This window comes from Etheostoma cragini, chromosome 17 (genome assembly GCF_013103735.1).
Source record: "Etheostoma cragini isolate CJK2018 chromosome 17, CSU_Ecrag_1.0, whole genome shotgun sequence".
NCBI classification, from domain to species: domain Eukaryota; kingdom Metazoa; phylum Chordata; class Actinopteri; order Perciformes; family Percidae; genus Etheostoma; species Etheostoma cragini.
In genome coordinates this window covers 2,784,554-2,806,749 of record NC_048423.1, presented here as the reverse complement: position 1 = coordinate 2,806,749, position 22,196 = coordinate 2,784,554, and the positions used below count along the sequence as shown (strand labels likewise).

General features: G+C 39.9%; 1 long non-coding RNA gene across 1 annotated transcript; it reads right to left on the bottom strand.

Annotated features, from left to right (window-relative positions):
• Window positions 1-549: 549 nt before the first annotated feature.
• On the bottom strand, window positions 550-21,809 carry LOC117960474. Its single transcript, XR_004660168.1, has 4 exons — window positions 21,630-21,809; window positions 18,894-18,901; window positions 7,740-7,744; window positions 550-563 (listed from the first exon to the last, which is right to left on the bottom strand). It is a non-coding gene; the product is annotated as an uncharacterized LOC117960474 (long non-coding RNA).
• Window positions 21,810-22,196: the final 387 nt, after the last annotated feature.

The window sequence follows — 22,196 nt, the reverse complement described above, 5'->3', positions numbered from 1 at the left end:
AAACAAGGGTGTTATAACTATTTAATGTATAAAACCTCTTTAGATTTATCTCCACCAAGTTGATTTCTGATTTAAGATACATATTTGTTCCACTGTCTTTTACTGTGGCTGTGATTGCCACTCTTCATTTTAACCCCTACCGGCCGTCACACACCACCTACCAAGAGCCTGGGTCTGTCCCAGGTTTCATCCTAAAAGGGAGTTTTTCCACACCATTGTTTCATTGTTATTGTTCTGGAGAGAACTACTAGAACTGTTGGGTCCTTGTAAATTATAGAGCTTGGTCTAGACTTACTCTATCTGTAAAGTGTTTGAGATAACTGTTGTTATGAATGAATACTAAATTGATGTGCTCGTTAAGTTCTGTCCCGATCCCATTTATACCCATCTGATCCCATGTGGCCTCACACACTCACTCACTTAGCACCTGGGATCAATTAAGTCTGTGAGTCTTTAGTCCTTAGTCCTCAGGGCTCACTTTGGGATTGGGCACACACACACACACACACACACACACACACACACACACACACACACACACACACACACACACACACACACATCTACCTTTTTAGACTCTCTTGTGTTAGTAATTCTGATCACTGTGTTCTGTCCGTGTCTTTAATCTATCATCTTATTTAGTAGAGCTAAAAAAGAGGTCAGCAGCTGATATGGAATTTGCTTTCCTCCCCTCCCCTCCCGTCCTCTCCTCCTTTTCCTTCCCCAACCTAATTTTTCTCTTTACTTCTCCTCATCCCTTTCTGCTCTCCTCTTTTTTATTCAACCTTTCTATTGCCTCTAAAATTTTCTCATCCCCTCTTATATTACTATTATCTTCCTTTCCTTCCATGTTCCTACTAATTGATCACCTTCTTTCAACTTCTTTTTCTTTTCTTCACTGTCACCTCTCACCTTTATCTGTTTTACTATCCCGAGAGCTATGAGTGTATCTATGTGAATCTGTAACTGAATGGTTGGTACAGCTCCTCAGATTTGAAAGGATCTTTGGCTGATGGTGTCCGACTGTAGGAGGTTGTGTGCTTCTCTGCATATGTGTGTCATCGTGCACTTATGGCGGCACATAAGGACAATAATCTGTTTCGGCATCTGTGCCTCAGAAAGCTGCTAATGATTCCACACACACACACACACACACGCACACACACACTCACAAATACACATGATCAGAAGGCCTGGCTAGGTGAAGACACTTGAGCTAATCTCTAGGTTGGAGATAATTCTGTCCTCCAAAATGCCACCATTGTTTATTTGTTTAAATGATGAGAGCCATTTTAGTGTTTTCCTATAGTGACCTCTTCCTTTTGTGTGGTTAATGTTAGTGTCCTCTTTCAGCAGAGCACATGTTGACACAACATAACATTGTTAAAATGCTACAACCATGTGTAGGTAGGATTATAGGTTATAGTGGATGGTTGGGCCCAATAATATTTCACTGTGTGAATAATCTCTGCAAAAATGATTAGAATGTATGTTCTGTGTTTCACGTCTGTCTGGAGGTGTTTTCATTTAGGAGCGCTAAAAAACATCAGTGAACTGGCACGGCAGTGGCAAAGTAAAGATTGCGTTTCACTGTTGTTTGTGTGTGTGTGTGTGTGTGTGTGTGTGTGTGTGTGTGGCACACTGTGCGCTTAAATGCCATGTACGAAGTTTGTAACATTTACTTCCAAATCCATGGTTCACTGGTCTCCTACCAGCATTTAACATGGATTATTCTAACCATGAAATCAATTAGCTCTTAACTCCCAAAGTGTCTTTTTGTTTGGCTTCATTATTCATGCACTTGGAGAGAGTCCATGCAAGGCAACTAGTCTGCAATCCAACTGGGAATGGCTGTGAAGGGTTTTTTAAAGATTCAGTACTAAAGTTAGTAAAATAAAAACTTGTGGCAGACAATATGGCACAGACTGAAACCTAGAATCAATGTCAAAATGAAATTAACGTTACATATAATTGTCTTTTTCCCCCATGAAACTATTAAATTGCTGTCTCAACCAAGCATATGATGCTGTTTGGTAATAAAGTGTGTGTTTGCATGTACGACTCTTGTAGGTGCTTTGTTGCTGCAGCAAAAAAAGGGGCTTGTTTTTCTTTTTTGTAAATTACTCTGAAAAATGGATTGAGACCATGAAGTACTTAAACTCTCCAATGAAACCAATACTAATGAATATTTCTTAACCGACATGTGGCATTAAAAGTCTCACACTGAAGCCAATGCTAATGAAAGTTTTTTCAGGCTGCAGCATTTCAACCATGCCGCACTATAACTCTGTAATGAAATTAATGACAGCCGGCTTCAATTAACTTTCAGGGAAGCAGGTCTCCTTCACAATTCAGGGATTAAAAAATCTGATGTGTTGTCACGTCTGCCAAATTGAGATATAATTCAGAATGAACACCATCATTAAAAATTATTCAACATGTCCTTTGAAGTTTGACAATGACTAAGCTAAAAGTGAATTCACCCTGTCCCTGTCATCAATGCAGCTCCTCGTGGCCGGGAAGAACCAATATGACTCTTTGGAAAGGTGGAGCAGACACTCCAACCCGTTTTTCACTCAACTCGTAAAATACGGACTCTTGGGCAGTGGCTGTCAGCGTCAGATATGACGCAAAATGCACCTTCAAGCGTGTGTGTAGAAGGCACTTGAAGATGACGTTGTAGTAGGAGCAACAACGGTAGCGAGTAGTATGAAGTTTGTTGTTTGGGGTGTTGGGTCAAACAACACTGGACTTTCACCGCGGAGACCGGGGTTTGTGCACCGCGTATCACTTTTCCTATATCCAACTGCCCCGTTCTTGTTCCATGTGTCACGGAAACTTACCTTTCATAAGCCCACCCACGATCTTTTCCTGCCAACGCCCAGCGTGTTTAGATATGATGCTTAAGGAGACTTTTAGCGCCAGTTACAACGCCAAAGGCACCTGACCAAGCATCCGTGTTTTACGCGATGGGAGTGAGAATGTGATGGACACTCAGCCAAACACAGGTTACGCTATATTAGGCCTGACGCTGTAGGTCTACATGTTAATTAGGGGAACTAGAAAAATTAAAACCAAGAAGGTTCTGGGTTCGAATCCAGGTCGTTCCGGACCTTTCTGTGTAGAGTTAGCATGTTCTCCCTATGTTTGCATGGGTTTCCTCTGGGTGCTCTGGTTTCTTCCCACCATAAAGACATGCATGCTGGGTAACTTGGACTACCGTTGAAAATTAGCCGACTGGCTAACACTGTAGCGTTTACAGAAATGTTGATTAATGTGCATTGTCCTAATCAAATAAATAGAAATCTCCAAGGAGTGGAGAGGTTAAAAAAGTACAAAATTGAAAGTGAAGTAAGGAGAGACTTGGAGTGAAAACACACAATACGTGAGGAAAAGAGGTAGAGAGGAAAAGGAGAGAAGACTAGTAAAACCAGTGTCCTAGGTTTGAGCTTTTGTTTTCAGATTTTTTTCCCATGGGCTGATTGAGGTTTAATCTAATCTATTCTAAGGAAGAGGAGGACAGGAGATGACAGGAAAGTGCAGAAGAAGGAGGAGGATGAGGAGACGAGTGGAGCCGACATTATCATTTGTATTACCTCATTCTTCTGCCAATGGCATCTCACTCTGTGAGTCTGCACATTATTGTGGATTCGCAGCATTATTATTACCGGGGATGGGGAACAATTTCTACCCCGCTATTAGAAAGTGATATCTGGTATCTGACACACACACACACACACACACACACACACACACACACACACACACACACACACACACACACACACACACACACACACAAGGTTGGGGGAGTGCAAGGATCCAAGTGCAATGGGGAAAAAATGGTTCAATTTGAGCCTGGATGAAGAATTCAGAAAGCTATTAAACTCCTGATGACTTATTTTATGTGGACACACACACACACACACACACACACAGTGTTCTGAACCTGAAGGTTTTAGCATTGAAACCCTAGTAAAGCACTGATCTGTTTTTTAAGAACTTGCTGCTGTAGGTATTTAGCTGCCTCACACTCACAATAAGAACTCATTAGAGTCAGGACCACAGGCAAGAAGTCATCACACCGCTTTAATCAGAAGCAGCTCTCTATGCGCTTTAGGAAGTTAGACAGAGACAGAATAAGACACTAGGCCTTTATACACACTCACAGTACACACAAAGCATGCACATGGACATTACAGACAGGCATGTACGAGCACAGAAATAGATTTCATCCATTCACAGACAGTGCTTGTTTTTAAAAGCACAGAACTGATCTGTTTGTGTGTGTGTGTGTGTGTGTGTGTGTGTGTGTGTGTGTGTGTGTCTACTGTACACACAGAGTCTTAGTGCCCTCTAGTTGTGCTAAAAGATTTTTTTACTCTCTAATGCCTGTGCTGCATGAAACACAACTAGTTATGAAGCCTACTTGAAGTATCCGCCCTTTCCTTTCCAGTGGAAGGTTAACGTACCGCAAGATCAGGAACTGTCAAAAGAAAGCTAAACCGTGATACTGCAAACATAAAGAGGAGCTTGTTTCTTCCCCCTTCACGCTTTCCATTCATATTTCACCATAATGCTCTTGCATCTGCCTATCTCTGACACAAGCTGCATAAGTGGAGTTGGTGTTTGGTATTTCTTATTTTCCAGGGATTAGGGAGATTTACTTGGTTTTATTAGCCATAATAATGCTGATGTTGGGACTGAAAATGAGTTCCTGTCATTGCAAACACAACAACTTGATTTGTTTGTCATGTCATACACATATTATGCTTGTTACACACTACATTTTGCCTCAGTCTTCCTACAGTTACTCTCCCCAGGCTGCTATCACAAATACAATTTCATTCAACCTGAATGGTCAAATGAGGGTTAACAGAAACTGGGAAATAACCTCTGTGACATAGCGTATTGGAGTTTTTGGATGAAGAAGTCTTAATCCCGCTCCTTCGTTCTCATATTGACCAAGTTGCCTGTTAAGGTCCTTCTCATCTGTTCTGCCCACATCATTATCTGACCATTATGCAAGCATTGCCCCCATCATCGATTAATGATTCATGACTCCACAAGTTAAAAGTTTTCTGCAGGACAATGCAAGCCCCATGTTGTATTTAAAGTGCATGTCAGTGTCTAAGAATCAAAAACTGAGGGTGATGAGGATAAGTCAGGACGGTGCTCTCTCAGCCATACTTATTTTTTCTTTACAAATTTCATCAAACCAAAACTGAAAACAGCTTTATCTTTCTCCATCACTCAAGGTATTGACTGACCTGAGATAAATTCCTCTTCCATCATTTATCAGGTTATTGAGCACATTATGAACAAAAATGGCAACAGTAGATAGTAACGTCTCTTTCTTGAATGATGAAAGAGACAAAGTGAAAACGGAAATCAGATATCCGCCCCTCATGCAGTAGTGACAGCTACTTTTACACAGTGACTGATGGCACAAAATGAACAGCCTTTGTGATACTTCAAAAAGAATTGCGATCCGGACCTATTTAGTCTTGATTTAGTAAAATTGAGGTGAAAGGGCATCTAGACTTCTAAGTTGAATCCAGGATAAAGACTAGATTTAATGTTTATTTCAACTGCAGTTGAATGACTACATTTCAATGTGTTTTTAGGACATGTGTCTCACCCTAAAATGTTCAGTTTTAACCAGAATTAGCCTAGTTTTACCTTGACATGTTTTGACAAATCCCTAAACCAATGCTTATTAGGCAGTCTTAGCAGGAGAAACAAGGCTTCATCTATTAGAAATGTTTATTAGTGTTGTACTTCAAGCTGGATCACAGCTTTTTAAATCTGTCATAAAATTCAACTAAAACTTCAGTACTGTAATAGCAAGAGTGCATTCACCCTACTCTAATTGAAGCACTAAAGATTGAAACTGAGTCTTAATCTCCCTGTATCAGTAAGTATTGACTGAGTTCACTGTCAAACTTCTCCTCTTTTGTTCCTCCCACATCATCAATTGGTCATTATGAAGCAAAGACCTGGAATAGTGTTTTTTGGGTGGATGTCCACTCTAATTGTGCATATATTGAGCACATTGGGAGGCTAACATTTTTCTCTCTGTTCCTCCCACATCATCAGTTAGTCATTATGAAGGCTGAGTCATTAGTGCGCAGACAGATCGTTAATGCAGAGACAGGTCGTTAAGAGAGCCCAGCTCTTTGTCCTTTTCAACAGGGAAGTATTATTTTCACACCTGACTGTTATTCATCTTTGCGACAGTGAATAGGAGATTAAAGCTGGATTTATGGACAGAGAAACTCTAAAATAGCTGCTGTTGTCCTGTGTTTCAGTGTGTTAAAGGGGTGGTTTAGAATTTTGGACATTAGTGGACATGGGCATGTGGACATTTTGGGCATGTGGAACGGGTAAGACTGTTAATTAATTTAATGTAATGGCAGGCTAGCAGATACTCTTGACTTCTGCTAGCCTAGCACCAGCGAACTGGACTGGAAAACTGGAAGGACTGGATGAAAAGTGTTGAAAACTGTCTCCACTGATAAAAAAACACACTGGCTAACTTGGAAATAAGGTTTTATGTCCAAAATTCTGAACCCCCCCTTTAAGGGGAATTTTAAGATTGGGTAATGTGCTGATGTTGGTAACAGACCAGTGTTTTCATTAGAATTTAACTGAGCTTGTCATTTGTTATGTTTTTTGACAATTCACACTGTTGGATTTGTGTTGTGTTACACATTGTAGGCTTCCGACATTTACTATTTCTTTGCCAATGCTAGAATCTATGCACAAGGCTGGCTGTTATCACCACCAGCATTGCCATAAACACAGTTTGATGACTAAAGAAAAGAAAAACTCAACACTGTTAAAACTTGGATGTTGAGGATGCGGCGTCAAAGCAGTGTTTCCATGCTGTGTTATCGCAATGGTTGGCAAAATCCTAAAGTCTCCATTTGGAGTCTGAGAATAACATGATAACATAATAACATTTTAACACCCCCAAATCCTTCTTTTCAGTTAATGGCTGGAACGCTGGAACACTGTTTGTGTATGCTTGGTGGTCCACGTTGGCACAGATTGTTTTCATTGTCTTTTGTGGAGTCTGGGCTTGCTACAGACACCACGTTTCTTTAACTGTGTGTTCTGGGGACATACAGGATAGTGAGGAAATGTTTGCTGTGTGTGGCAACAAACGTTGTAGCCTAAAAGACACGTGACATCACTTAGAGCACCTTTAAGCCAAAACCCCACATGATTATACAAAGGTGGTCTACAATAACCCTGCAATGCAATTCACTCTATCTTTGTGAACATTCTGATGTTTAACTTGTGTTGAGCTGAGTCAAAGAGGTGTTAGGTGTCATTGGCATGGCTTTGTATTCGATTGACTTGGATATATTAAAAAGGTTACTTTTTTCTTCCCACAGCCACAACCTAAAGCACATGAACACTTTCAAATGTAATGCAACAAAATAGCAGATTATGCCCTCTAAAATAAGCAATGAAGTGAATCAATATCTCTCTGGCACAGCGTCAAACAATGAACATCACAAGCTTCACAGTAGTAATAATGGTAATTTCCTCTAGACAAATCTATTGCATTAGACAATAGATCATGTCGTAGATCATGATCCCTTTTTTCAAAAGGTGTGTGTGTGTGTGTGTGTGTGTGCGTGTGTGTGTGTGTGTGTGAGACAGAGTGAGAATTCCCAATCCCTTGTATGAAGCTTGTTGAAATCATATTTCTATGGTAATATTAAGACTTTTTCTCACTCTCGCTGCTGTGACCTACGTCCTCCGCTTACAGAGAATAACACTGAAAACAGAGCGCATACAGACTTGGCGCGGTTAAGTGTGTGTCAGCTGACGTGACTTTATTTTCATATGCTGACAAAGTCTCTGTGATAAATAGGATTTCAAATCAGAGGATTATGAAATGTCATCTTTTAAAGGGTTTATTTGCTCAATGGGGAAGACAAACAAACAAACCTGACCTTTTCGTTCTGCAATATGAAATGGAATCGATATTGTTGCCATGCAGAAACACATTAGGGTGCTCACTTGAGGACCCCCCTGTGTCACTATGTACTATCCAAAAGCGAACTCCTGTGAATCCTTACAATAAAAGTGACAACCTTTTTTCTGTAATTGTCATCAACATAAGTGTATCTTCAATCTACTAGTTTAGGAATGCAAATACTTTATTTTTTTTCATAAAATGCAAAATTCCAATAAGTCTAATGTTACAATGTGTTTATAATGGTTATTTGAAATGAAAAGAAATGATCTTACAGTTGATCGTATTGTAGTTGTTTTTCTTGAAGCTAGGACATTCACTCAAGCTAGTCACACCCAAAACCTGCCTCTCTAGATCAGCCTTCAACATGACACCACATTACATGGTACCTGCTGCTAGTTGTATTGTTTCACTTGTTTTTAATGGGCTCAATGCACTGGTTGTATTTTAAAGTGTAAAATGTATAATTACTATAAGTAGTAGAGAGCAGAGGTAAAGGAAAGCAGGCTTCCTGGCGATTTTAGGAAACATTAATGAAAATCCCCATTGAACCGCCAAACATTGCATTTGTGTACTCTACTTATTAACGTTACTGTTTGCGTATCTCAAAGTCATCTCTTGATGTTACACTCATTCATTAGACCATTTATAGCTTTGACAAAGTGATCCGTCATGTTTTGCTACACCTTTCAGCAAAGTCCCTCTTCCTTTTTCCAGTGTTTTTGCTCTAGCTATCACATAATTCAGACCATTTTACTCCCTGTGGTCTGTACATGAAGAATCCTACAGATGTTTGTTCAGGCAAACCTGCTCCGCCAGTCATCCCAGCAAACCATGTTGAAATAGAATGCGCAGCACTTGCTGAGTTACAAATATTTGGCGGTGCACGACCACACGTTGCGACAACTTGTAGAGCCTTCGCGCTGGACACGGAAGATGCTCACACACCTGCAGATCCTGCTGCTTAAAAATAACAGAAATTCTCCCAGAGGGTCTTGGACATGTTTTTTGGCAGGAGTTAAAGCATGACCAGCAGTGGACTTTCTAAATGTCTCTTGTTGTCTTGGTGGTCCGCTTTTGGATAGGCATGCAGCTACACACACACACACACACATACACACACACCCACACCCTGGTCATTCATCCAGGCGGTGAGTTGAGTAATGAGTGGTTTTAGTGAAGGGGACAGCTCACCTTCTTACCAACCCTTCTCAAGGAGACTTCTGATCATTGTTGTCAGCCACAGCTAAGCACATTAAATGGATACCGCACTGTCCGAGTGTGTGTGAGCGTGTGTGTAATTTGACATGGAAGGAAATGTGTGCATGTGTGAAAAGGAAGGAAACAGAAGAATGGAAGAGTTTGTCTTTTTTCATGTGTGTAAAACAGATTGCGTTTATGAATGTCTTTAAATATGTGTGTGAGAGTGGTAATCCCAAAAACCTTACATCTGTCTCCCATTATGTTAAGGATAGACCAACTGATAGATGTTTAATGGACTTTCCTTTCTGTGTGTGTGTGTGTGTGTGTGTGTGTGTGTGTGTGTGTGTGTGTGCGAGTGCGTGTGTGCGTGTGTGTGTGAAGGGAGCATTTAGCAGCCAATCAATCACGAGCTGTCAGATGGGTAAGTGTGGGGAACGGTGTCAGCAAAGGTGACACACACATGCACGCTCATGTGCACACATATACACACATACAGCAGGACACACAGGACAAAACTTCTGTCAGCAGGTGGGAAATAAAATACAGAGAGTGGTTATTTAAGAATTTATAGGCTATATACCTTATGAGCGTAAACTTACAGTACAGTTTGCCTTAATATCTCTGACAAAAACAATCTGTTGAAGCTAGTCAGACGGACATGAACATGAAGGGAGGAAGAAACAGGGAGGGCAGTTGCAAAAGGGGGGGACTCACGTGCACTCACATGCACTCACATGCACTCGTGCCTGGACCACCAAAATCCTAAAAGCTAAAAAAACTGACAAGAAACTCGGATTACAAAACATAAACACAGTGAGTGTGACTTTATTCTCTACTCAAGACAAAATTACTTCACTATATCTTTACATAGAAAATAGTTGTTTATGTAGTTGTGTGAATGTCATGTAGAGCACCTTAAACCAAACAACCAAAGGCGAGGACAGTCTCGTTTTTAGCTTCTCCTTTACTGAACATTGTTTTTTTCTTTACTATCATTGACTATCATTTTTATCAGCTTTATAAAATCATTACATGGTAAAACAATATTCCATGAAAAATCAATATAATGTTAACAATGGAGAGGAAGAAAGAAGATAACATTCAGAAATGAAATAACCTTCTGCATGCATGTGTTTATGATAAGGTACATTCTTTGTCCCCTTAAGGGCTTATTGATTTTTTTATTCTGTTATGGCAAAGCACACACATACACACACACACACATACATGCATCAACTATGGAGAGATAATGGTTTGCCAGAACAGGTTGTGCCTTGGGAATCTCTCTCTCTCTCTCTCACTTATCTTTCCACACACCAAACCCGGTCCATCCACAACTTATAATACCCTGCGGTTCCCAAGCCAAGTCCCTACGGACTCAAGGAAAGATGGTTCCATGAGTCCATAGGTTCTTTTCCATCAACACCCTGCTTGACATTCAAACATTTCCCACATTTCACATACAGCACAAAATAGCTTCAAGACCCAAACACCGATCTCTGTAAAAGCGCCTGTAAAACACCTAAATCCTATTTGGGTTTTCCCTCGATAACTTGTTGTTCCAGTACAGAATACTTCCATTAATTACAAAATAGAATGTCATTCATCTGCAGTGAAGTGTGTCGGAATATAATTATTTTCACGTCTGAACCATTATGAGAGACTTGAGATTTTTGTCACTTTTGTCCTCTTGTTTATACACTCGGTTTTCATAATAATTAGTTATTAGTAACTGAATGAATCAAACTCAAAAGAACAAACAACAGAGTACACAGGAGTCCGCATACACAGACATCCCAGGTGTACTTCTACAGTCCATTTTCCAGCATCACGCCTACATGTCTTCACATCATTCTTCCACCCAACTCACAGAGAGCCAGCCACAGAGATTCTCTGCACTTTGAGAAAGGGGGTTTACAACCTGGACTTTGTGCAAGATGGAAGGTATTAGGTTAATTCCATTTTAATTATGTAGTTTATATAGCCCAAAAGTCCAAATTTACATTACATCAGACACCATCTGTCCTTTTTGAGTCTTGTTTTGAAACCCCCCACCCCCTCCAAAAAAAAAGAAAAAAAAGTAAACTTAAAATGGGAAAAAATGGAAGAAACCTCAGGAAGAGCAACTGAAGAAGGATTCCTCTTCCAGACATGCAATAGGTGTTGTGTGTACAGAATAGACCAACACAATAAAATACACAATAGGAAAGAGATAGGGACACACAGCAGCACTTGTAGGACACAAACATGAGATGGTTATTGAGAAGCAGCTGCTTCCAGAAAGTTGACATTATTCTCGTTGGCAGGACCACAAGGCTTTAATAAAACAGAGACTGAGACCGTCCCCCCAGCTGGATAATGGCTAAGGTGAAAAGAAGAGTTCTGAGTTTGGATTTAAAGGCCTCCACGGACTGTCTGATCCCCATAGGACGTTTATTCCAGAGGAAGGGGCCCCCATAGGAAAAGGAACACACACACACACACACACACACACACACACAGTACAGTTTTTCTGAAAAGAAGCCTAGAATACACAATCCAGGATAAAAATAACTCTCAAGGTTATTATTTATGTTCATTCAGCTGGGAATAAAGTCTGTTAAGCTTTTGTTCCATTATTATTTTTTACTTTGGCAAACGGTAATGAGAGAATTGCTGATTCATCCAGCGTTTTCTTTTTTTAAACCTATACATATATTGTTTAAGCTTTTAAAAAGCCAGCTAAAGAGGTTAAAATACAGGATCTCCCAACTGCAGTTTGCCTAATGAAGCTTCTTAGATGAGGGTCATATGTCTCCAATCTATGTTTCCATGGCAAATGCAATTAACAGTTATTTACAACACTTTTGAACCTGAGCTAAACAAAATGAATTACTTAAGTTATACCCGGTAGTAGATAAAGTGGTCAGATCCAGAGCCCTCTGGACCAGCTATAAGCAGTCAAACTAATAACTGACTGCTTAGCTGGTCCTTTTTTATTTGTTATTATATTAGACAAAATTGTGATTTGTTTTGTTAAAGATTCCTGTGGCTTTGGCATTCTGATTATACATTAAAAAGAAAAACATACACAAACAGACAATCTTTGGGATCTCAGCTCCCACTCAGAAACTCAGAGGTGTAAAAATAATCGAAAAGTTGGCCATGACAAGTGAAAACACACACACACACACACACACACACTAACACACACCAAATTGTTTGTTTTGTTAGTAGCCTAACGCAGCCAGCGCAGGGGAAACAAATGTAAACATGAAAGCACCTTTCAGTGTGAGTTAGGGCGTGTGGATATGTAAGGTATTATGTCTTAGTCTTGTTTGTGTGTGTGTGTGGGTGTGTGTGAGAATAATATGTGGAAGAACTTGAAACCCTTCTGTACAAACACATGGACTCTTTGACCTGAATATTTGTTTACATACAGAATTAAGGAGATTAAAACTGACACAGGGAACTCCAATCCGAAATGAAAAGTCTGGATTAAAATGCTTAAATTCACACAAAGAGCACAGACTCACCGTAGTAGCACATCACAATAGCAATAAAACTCACACACACACACACACACACATGCTTACAGACCAAATGCAATCCTTTCTGTAAAGAAGAAAAGGAGCAGAGTACAAAGAAGCATCTGAAAAGAACCCAGAGAAAAACATGACAGTGCAGAATGTTGGGAAGGGTAAAATGGAATCTGTGTTGCACGAGAGCAGTCCAACTTTACACACAAAGAGACAGAACCAAAGTCTCATCTCCCAGATATAATGTGTATGAGCTGTTAATAAGGGTTTTGCCAAGTTTTTGGAAAAGTAAGTAACATAATGTAAAAGAAACAGAATGAATATTTTCACATAATGGTCTGTAAAGCTTTTGTTCCATTACTGTTTTTAGCTTTGACAAACGTTAATGAGAGAATTGCTGATTCATCCAGTGTTCACAGTTTTTTACAATCACTTTGGCCCTAATTTCAGAACCTTGACGTCATTTTTCAAAACTCTAGACACAAAACTCTCAACTGATGATCATAATGCAATTTCTTTCAGAACTCTAACACTTGCTTCAGTTGCTTGGATACAATACACATAAACCCAAGATCATTTGTTTGTTTAACAAAATCAAATGTTCAATATGAAACAACTTAACATCAAAGTATTACTACTTCAAAAAGCAATTCACACAAAATGATTGTCTATTCATTTCATACCAGTGATCTAATGATACAACTGCTCAAAACGATGAGTAACTGTTGCATTATTCTTAATGCAGAGTTGGATGGAGACAGAAACAAATTCCATGTTTAGATCATGAAAGTTTCAATAAACCGAGATACATTGTCACCAGTTAGCGTGGTGCATGAACCGACTTCATTATGTAGTGGATGTAATAATTCATCATCATTCTTTACAGTAATGTACTGCTGTTTATCAGACACTGTTTCACGGTCTAAAGTTACGTTTCAATAGTTATTCACAATAAATTAGTTTTTTGAACCAATGATTGTGCAAGTGCAATCTTGAGGGAGCGGGAAGTGATCGTGCCATTGGTCTAAAGTCAATAATGATGCATTTCATGGTTATTTTAACTGCAAATTAGTCAAATGCACCTAGACTTATGCACAGCGCACGCACAATATGCGTGTTACACACACACACAAACACACAGAGAAACGCAGCAGCACAAACTATGCAAAAGATTACAAATACAAATATGACGATGCCAATCGTCCATCGTAATTTCATTTGCACGGGTACAAATGTGTCTGGACTTTAAAGGGAATGGGAGATGACACTCTGATTGGTTGATTGCATGTCACAAACAAAACACACCTGTGATCAATGAAGACACCAAGTACAACCCTTTTGAACCTGGAGTCAAAATAGCAAAAGTAAATGGACACGCCCTACGCACCTGCACCGTGCGCTTCACGTTAAAATAGGGCCCTTAATGTTCAGAACCATATCTGATTTCAGACTGCCATTTTCTAAAAAAAGTGAAGTTAACATTGAGCAGAAATGGTTTGAAAGTTTTCCCTTAACAGTAGTTCCGTAACAGTAAACGTGTCTAAAAGTTTGTGACACATCATGAAAAAAAGAAGAAACAAATAAGATAAAAATAGGTGAGTCTTTCCCCATAAGGAGTTCTCTAGGAGAACTACCAAGAACTGGATCTCCTGAATCAACTCAAATACAATCCCACTGGACAAAACTATTGGCACACACACACACACACACACACACACACACACACACACACACACACACACACACACACACACTTAGACTTCCCGTTCAGCACAACCCAAACACAGCCACTGATGATCTGCTGTCAAATATAAGCAAAACAATCCATAGACAAATATTTGTTGTGACAGGGGACTCAAACCAAATGCTAATTTGCAGACACCATAGAGGATTAAATCTGTGAACAACCGCAAGATTGACTGGAAGGTTAGTTGAGAAATCACTGTACAAACTATTCAAAGAAACAAACAAATGAGAACAAAACAGAATGAAAAGCAAGCGACGGGACACAAAAAACATCAGCAGGGACAGAAACTCTACACTTCTAAACTTAGTACGCCATGTGTGTGAGGTGAGGTCTGGGTGAAGAGTGCATATAAAAGAGGTCCTACACAATTTATGGTATAAATCTGATTGCGCTGAGTCTGACCCCCCCCCCGCCCCCATCATACACATAGACAGTATGCACGCAAACACACACCGTACTTATTTCCTGTACCCTAACCCCAACCCTCCAACAACTTGTTGCAGATGTGGAGGCTGGTAAAATGTCCAACTGAAGGATTTTCTTTGTCACTCAATAACCTCTCATGTGGACATTTGGTTCTCATAATGCAAATAGTAGAGCACACAGACACACACACACACATACACACACAATAACTTTTACTGTAAAACACTCAAAATAGCCATTTCATTATACAGGTCTTGAATCCCAAGAGGAATAAAATAAAATGTGCAAATCTGTGTCACCTCAACCATATAAACCTCAGATGTGGCTTTGCTCCTATATATTTTATCTTAGTGTGTCTCTACGTACATGCCCATACTCTCTTATGTGGATGTTATTTTGAGTTCAGTTTGAGTTAAGTTGGGAATCATTTACTATATATCCCACTTTATATTGCATTTGTAGTGTTGTCTAAATGCCTTGTGATAGATAAAATTTCTTTGACACAAACTACAATATTCCACAATGCAATATAAAACGTAGCATGCAATTGAAAGACACTAACCAAGCTTTGTCTACCATCATGCAGACAGGTTAAAGAGGTATCTGCCACATTAGAGGAATGCCCTCGAGTATTATCCAAAACATTTTTTTGCCAACTGTTACACTATACAATCCTCTTCAGCAGTCATTCGCAACCAGGGATTGTTCAGTTGCCAATGTGGGTATGTGGCAGAAAATGGGGAGTAGTTCTGGGAACTACTCCCCATTTTCCCCAAATGTTCCCACATTTCTAAGATTTGTTCTCTCCAAAATTAGGCCCTATGTTCCCACATTTACTTTTTCATAAATTTGTATCGGATTTGATCCCCTTTTCCCAAATTGGGGTTGTTCCCACAGCCCTATGTTCCCACATTTCTACAAATTTTCTGATAATTAAGGTTAGGGGTAATCCCTAACCCTAATTATAATTAATAATTAATATATAAATTTTATATGCCACAGCGCCCAAGATTTCTCTGGCTGTGCAGCTCTCACTATGGAACCGGCCGGAATCAAGCCCGTTTCCCCTGGAGTTCTTAGTCGAGCCTGCCTCTTATCAGCCAATCAAAAATAATTTCACTCTTGCATGTCTTCAAAACTTGAGAGCCTTGAGATTGCAATATGCAAAAAATGGGCCTAAACACACCTCCTTATAAGACCAGCGCACCCATGAGCGCACAGACAGATGTAGGTGGATTTGCTATTTAAACAACATGGGCGCTGGATGGAAAATTGACAACCGCGTTAGTCTTTAACTGGCAGTGACACTTATGTCAGGCTTCGCGCTGCGCTGTCCCGGGTGCAACGTTGGGCCCTAAAGTTGCTGTTCAACTTGGTTTACTTCGTTTCGATTACTTCCCTTAACGCAGTTAATGCAAACTGTTGCGTTTTTATCAAATGCTGGTCAAATGTGCATTCAAAACACATAAGTCAGTGCAATTTAATTTGCAACTAAGAGGTGTCTGATAGCACGCATTCAAAACACTTTCCGGACTTTTCTTAATCTTGCTTGATAAATGAGCCGCGCTGTGAGGAAAGAGCACTTTCTGAGCGCCCATAAGCCCTCTAAACAGATTAACAAAGACTTATGAGTAAATAGAGGCAGCGGGGGTGAAAAAAATGTGAACATCCTTTTTAATAGAGCTTCCTGGAAGCAGAGTGCGGTAATGTGACGCAACTGTTTCTCTTCCCGACATTCACTGATGAGAAATAAATGAATGAAATTAAGTTTTAATGCTGCTTTACGTGTGTGTGTGTGTGTGTGTGTGTGTATGTGTGTGAAAGTGTCAGAGGAAAAAAGACGAGTGATATTATGTTACCGATCCAAGACGCTTGCTTTGCCTTCTTTTCAAAGTGGTTTAAGCTGTGTTGTTGGTTTTGACCATGTGTGTGGGTTTGTCTGGATATGAGAGTCTCTCGAGGTCATCTCAGTTTCCTTCACAGATATTGAAAGACATGGCCTCATGTCTGACCTCTGCAGTACACTGTACAATACAATTACGGTATGTATGCACACATTTAGTAGGGGTGGTTAGCTGACTTTTTTTTATTTCCATAGAATGATTTACTCTCTCACATTTTGTTTATCACAGGTTTGGTTTTGATGTAATTCTCAGTGTAGTCAGTGTAATACTGATACTGTCTTAATGGGTAATATAGAGACTTGACTTGAACTTGAGTGCTGTGAGTCTTGAGACTTGGAAGGAGAGAAAACACATTTCTGATCTCTTTAAATTAAAAAGTCAGGCAGGTCTCACATAACACACACATTGAGAATCTATTTATGAGGCATATATACTGACTGAACTTGGTTTCAGTCATAAACTATAAAGTACTGTTTGGATGTAGTCTCTGTGCTGTAACCCATACGTTTCTGAAGAGGCAAAATGAACCTCAATGTGGACAACAACAAAAAAAAGGGGGGTTTCTGGGGATTGACTCCTTTTCGCAGTCATTGGCCATTCAAGGAACTGCACTTTTTGGCCATTCCGTGTTGGCTTCCTTTGTCAGCCCGAGAGGTTGCCGCTTGGTTTCTGTTAGGTAAAATCACTAATAACAGCTTTGAAAAGAAAAATGTTTCTGTTGCTGTGCAATCTTTCAGTTTGTTAACTTCGTGGCTTCCCCTAAGGAGATGTGACATCAAATTGAGACTTAACTGTTAAAAAAACAAACAAGAATGACTTGTCCCAGACTGACTTGAGACTCAAGATAGTCTGATACCATGGCACAATGACTAAAGGTTGAGGGTAGAGCCTGGGTGTCTTCTATAGTAAAGAGTGATAAGTGTGTAAATTAAGCTAAGGCTGCGTTTTGTACACAGCATCCATATGTATTCTTGTGGAATGTGGATAAATCAGAAAGCAATATTACTATGTTTGAAAATGCCTTAGCTTACTAAAAGCTAACTTGTCCCCTCTGGTATAGAAGAATGCTAAAATAATCGTTTGTCATGCTTGAATCTTGTGTTTTTAGCTAGCTACCGGCACTTTGTGGTTATTTTGGCCACCAGTGTGGGCGGGACTTACACGCACCCTCTCTCTCGTCACGGTAAGATGGAAGTGGGCCATAGTAGGATGTGATTGGCCAATGTTTAGATGAGAGACAAACCAGCTAGTCGGTCAAAGACCAAGGATGTGCATGGCCAGTGTTTACATGAAAGACACACAAGCGGGCCAATCATGTGATCTGTCTTCTCTCAATGGGCCGATGAAAAAATGTCCTTGATCGGAGTGCGACCCATTCAGCCCACATAAATAGATCGGCCCACAGGGAAATCTCCCGGTACTCCTAATGACCAATCATTACCTGCCATTGCCTAACAAAAAATCCTGTTAGTGCTAGGACTCACAGATGCCAATCAACAAAACAAGATAACCAAATAATCCATTTCTCTCAGCAGTGAAGTGTCTGATTGGCTGTAGCCGAGGACGACAACTTTGACAAGGAAGGACTCCTATACATCCTGTGTCTTATTCATGCAAGTCTCTCCCAAAATGTTTGTTTGTCCAATTTTCTTTCCAGACAGTGGAATAAAAACACAGTTGGCGCCATAGAGACTTGGAGATGATTTGCTGCTTCATGTATTGGACACTATAAACAGAGCAGCAGCTCAGTTTTAGTTTTTTCAGCTGTATAGTTTTTGGCATGTCATGTTTTTTGGCATGTGTTGTTTTGCTGGGTAAATTAAAAGCACTGTCACATTATAAGGTATTTTAACCAAGGATATAAGATGCCAGTTCCCTTATTGGACAAGCCAAAAAAAAAAAAAAAATACTATAAAATTCGGTTTGGCTTGTGTCCAACACACAGAACAAGCAAGAAAGGGATTTCTTTTAACATCGCACAATCCTCTACCTGAAGTAATGTTTATTGCTATTGATCCACAGTCCTGGTGAACCATTTTACAGCATGGCACTGTAATAACCTTAAGCCACATTTGATGGTAAACTGATATTTACTGTGTGACAAATAAAACTACGTTTAAAGAAAAACTGAGAGAATAGAAAAATATACAGAGAAAAAATAAACAGTTGCACCACGCACACGCACGCACACAAACACACACACACACACACACACACACACACCTCTTAATTGAAATTCTGCAATTTGGTCGAAGGACACTGCAGGGTCACATGCAGACAGTCACGATTCGTTTTTAGAAACATCCACGCAAATAAATGCACACCAACACACACACGGCTTTGTGACAAATGCGCTCTTTTCCTCAGGAGGGAAGCTGATACAAACATAAAAGCGGTGAAATTCATATTGGCTTCTGAAACTGTTCTCTGCTGGGTTAGAAAACATTACTATTCCAGGGATTTTCTCCTCTATCCTGATCTGTTTGTCAGTCAACGGTTTCCTCTGTTAAATGGCATTCATTCATTCACTGTTTTGGACCTAAACTCTTGTTTGACCACATGTTGAGTATAATTTACAGGAGGTAGATAATTATCCACAACAGTCTCATTTTGTGTTGGCAAGAATTATGTGAAGAAAGTTTAACGTCATTGTGTGCTTCTTCATTTAACCTGTGGGGAAACAACAAACTTTGTACAACAAGAGGTAATGTGTGTATCATTTAGGTCTAATGAACATGTTTTTTGCTTCATAAAACATTGGCTAGGCCCTTTGCAAAATCCTACATAGTTGACATCCATGTTTACTTGCTTGCAGTCTACTTCTTTCCTGCACTGATCGCTGCTTTTTTGGGTCAATCATTCATCACATATCACATCACCAGTGTGCAGTAGCAGAGTGGCTACTGGGAGCGTCAGGACTCTTCCCGGTGGACCGGTAGTATTTTGTGGCCGCGAGGGCTGGTCTAATAATAGTTATACACTGCAAGTTCTTAGCAACACCATCCGGCGGCCCAGCTGGTAAAACTGTGCAGCCTCTGCTGAACCAGTACGGCGGGCCGCATCAGCCTCTTTTTTCAATACATGCACAATCCTAACAGTCTACGAAATGTTGGTCCTTTGCGTCAAAAGGAGCCAGTTGAGGTGGTTTGTGCGTCTGGTAAGGATGCCTCCCGGGCGCCTCCCTAGTGAGGTTTCCAGGCACGTCCAGCTGGGAGGAGGAAAGACCCGGACTAGGCGGAGAGACTAAATCTCCAACCTGGCCACGGAACGCCTCGGGATCGCCCATTCTGAGCTGGTTAACCCTTGTGTTGTCCTCCCGGGTCAAAAACTGACAGACTCTTTTTTTATTTTTATTTTTTTTCACTAACTCCACCTCCACCTTACTACCACTTATTTTGCAGTACTTTGTGTGATTAATGGACAAAAACCCTCATTTATATAGAATTATACCTAATGTTTGAGTTAAAAAAGCAGAAATTATGAATTATTTTGACTAATAGATAAGATCAGAGGAATGAACAGATGAGTTTCGTCAGGAAGTGATTAATTGTATTTGCAAAGAGCGTTGTATGGAATCCAATCCAGTTTTTTCTGGTTATTTGGTTAAAAAGAAACCCGTATTTCAGATACAGACAGTTTTATAAAGGGGTCAAATTTGACCCGAAAACCACAGGAGGGTTAATGTGGCTCGGGAAAGGGAAGTTTGGGGTCCCCTGCTGGAGTTGCTCCTCCGAGACCCGATACCGGATAAGCGGACGAAGATGGATGGATGGATGGATGGATCTTCTGGTCCCTCTCCACCCCTGCACATGTGCGTCCTCATGAGCGTGCGAACGAGACAATACAAACAGGAACCTACTCATAAAAGGCATTGCTGGAGGACAAATACAATAAACCTGGAACTAAAAGCAAATAAAAGAACAAACCATTGACTGAACTGCCTCAGCACTAAAGGAAAGTGGGTGTGAATCCATGAATTCAGCAGACATTACAACCTGGGACAAATAGCATGAACAGCAGGTTTAGCTCTTTTCTTTAGTGTTTCTTACTTTACCGGTATTGATTAGATTTGAAACACTGTGGGTGATGCTGAATCCTCTGCGAGACCAAACAGCATGTCCAGTAACCTTTGACCTACCGACACATCCAATGACTCGAACAGAGATACCGTGGGGCATTCTTTAGTTTCTGGTTAGTCCCACTTAAGAGCAGTTCTCGTCTTCTTCAGGAATGCTCTGCTTCCCAGTAGTCTAAATGCAGTTTCACAGTAGTTCCTTATGAGTTGAATTACACGCATGATATATATTTGCCTTTTTGGATTTCTGTTTTTTTAAAGATGCTCTATGGTTTTCCCAAACAAGTCTCGTTTGACTTTTACACTTTACAGATGTACCTGCTGGAAACTAATCAACACCCGATGTGTAGAATGATTAAATCCACCCTATGCTCTACATTAATGAGGCACTTTATTTTAAATGAGTAGTTTCTGTGTAAAGAAAATTTAACTGAAAAGGGGGAAAAAAAGCTAATTTAATAACAATATGTAGTGGTATGCAGTAAAAATATATTTTGACATATCTGCCGTTTTTAGACATCACCTGGCTTTGATTTACTGTTGAAATGAGAACATACAAAAATAAAACATAATGAAATGCAGTAAAAATTGATTATGCTCAACTAACATAAGGACCTTTGAAAGCACAGCAACATTTCCTGGAGCTCAGAAACCTAAAAAGAACCCAGCCATCAAAAAGCTTTTTGATGGTTTTAGATTTTTTTTTTTTGTGCTACACCGATACCTTTAAACCGGTTGCGGTGCCTGAACCCATAAAAAAAACAAAGGGCACAAAATGACAGTCGGCAACATTAAAGAACGGCTTGTTCATTGTTTATGCCATTTGGTCAAAATTAAATGATTTATTACCAATGTTAAAACAACTTATTTCACAATTAAATTGATATACAATTACAAAAACAACCACCAGATGGGACAAGGATATTTTCAACAACTTTAAATGCAGCACAGACTTTAGACTTTAGTGCTTTTGCATTCAAATTATGAATAGGATATTTTATTTTTCTAATTGTCCAGGTTTGAACTTATCATCACTTAATTGAGAACTTTAAAATGTGTGTGCACACCAACACCTCAACACATTGTCTGCTGCTGATGACTGAGTGGGTTCCACTGCAGTTACTGTAGATGGTCTCCGGTTCACTATTAAATTATAGAATTTAACATTTAGGTCGTCTGATAGCTATATAAAAGCCAATTAAGGCCATAGCGGCCCAAGGCACAGACCATGCAGCCACAAGACCTCTGGTTTGATTTTGGCTTGGGGCTTTTCATGAAAGACCTGTTCAATTTCTCTTTCTCTCTCTCTCCTTATGTTTTCTGTCTCTCT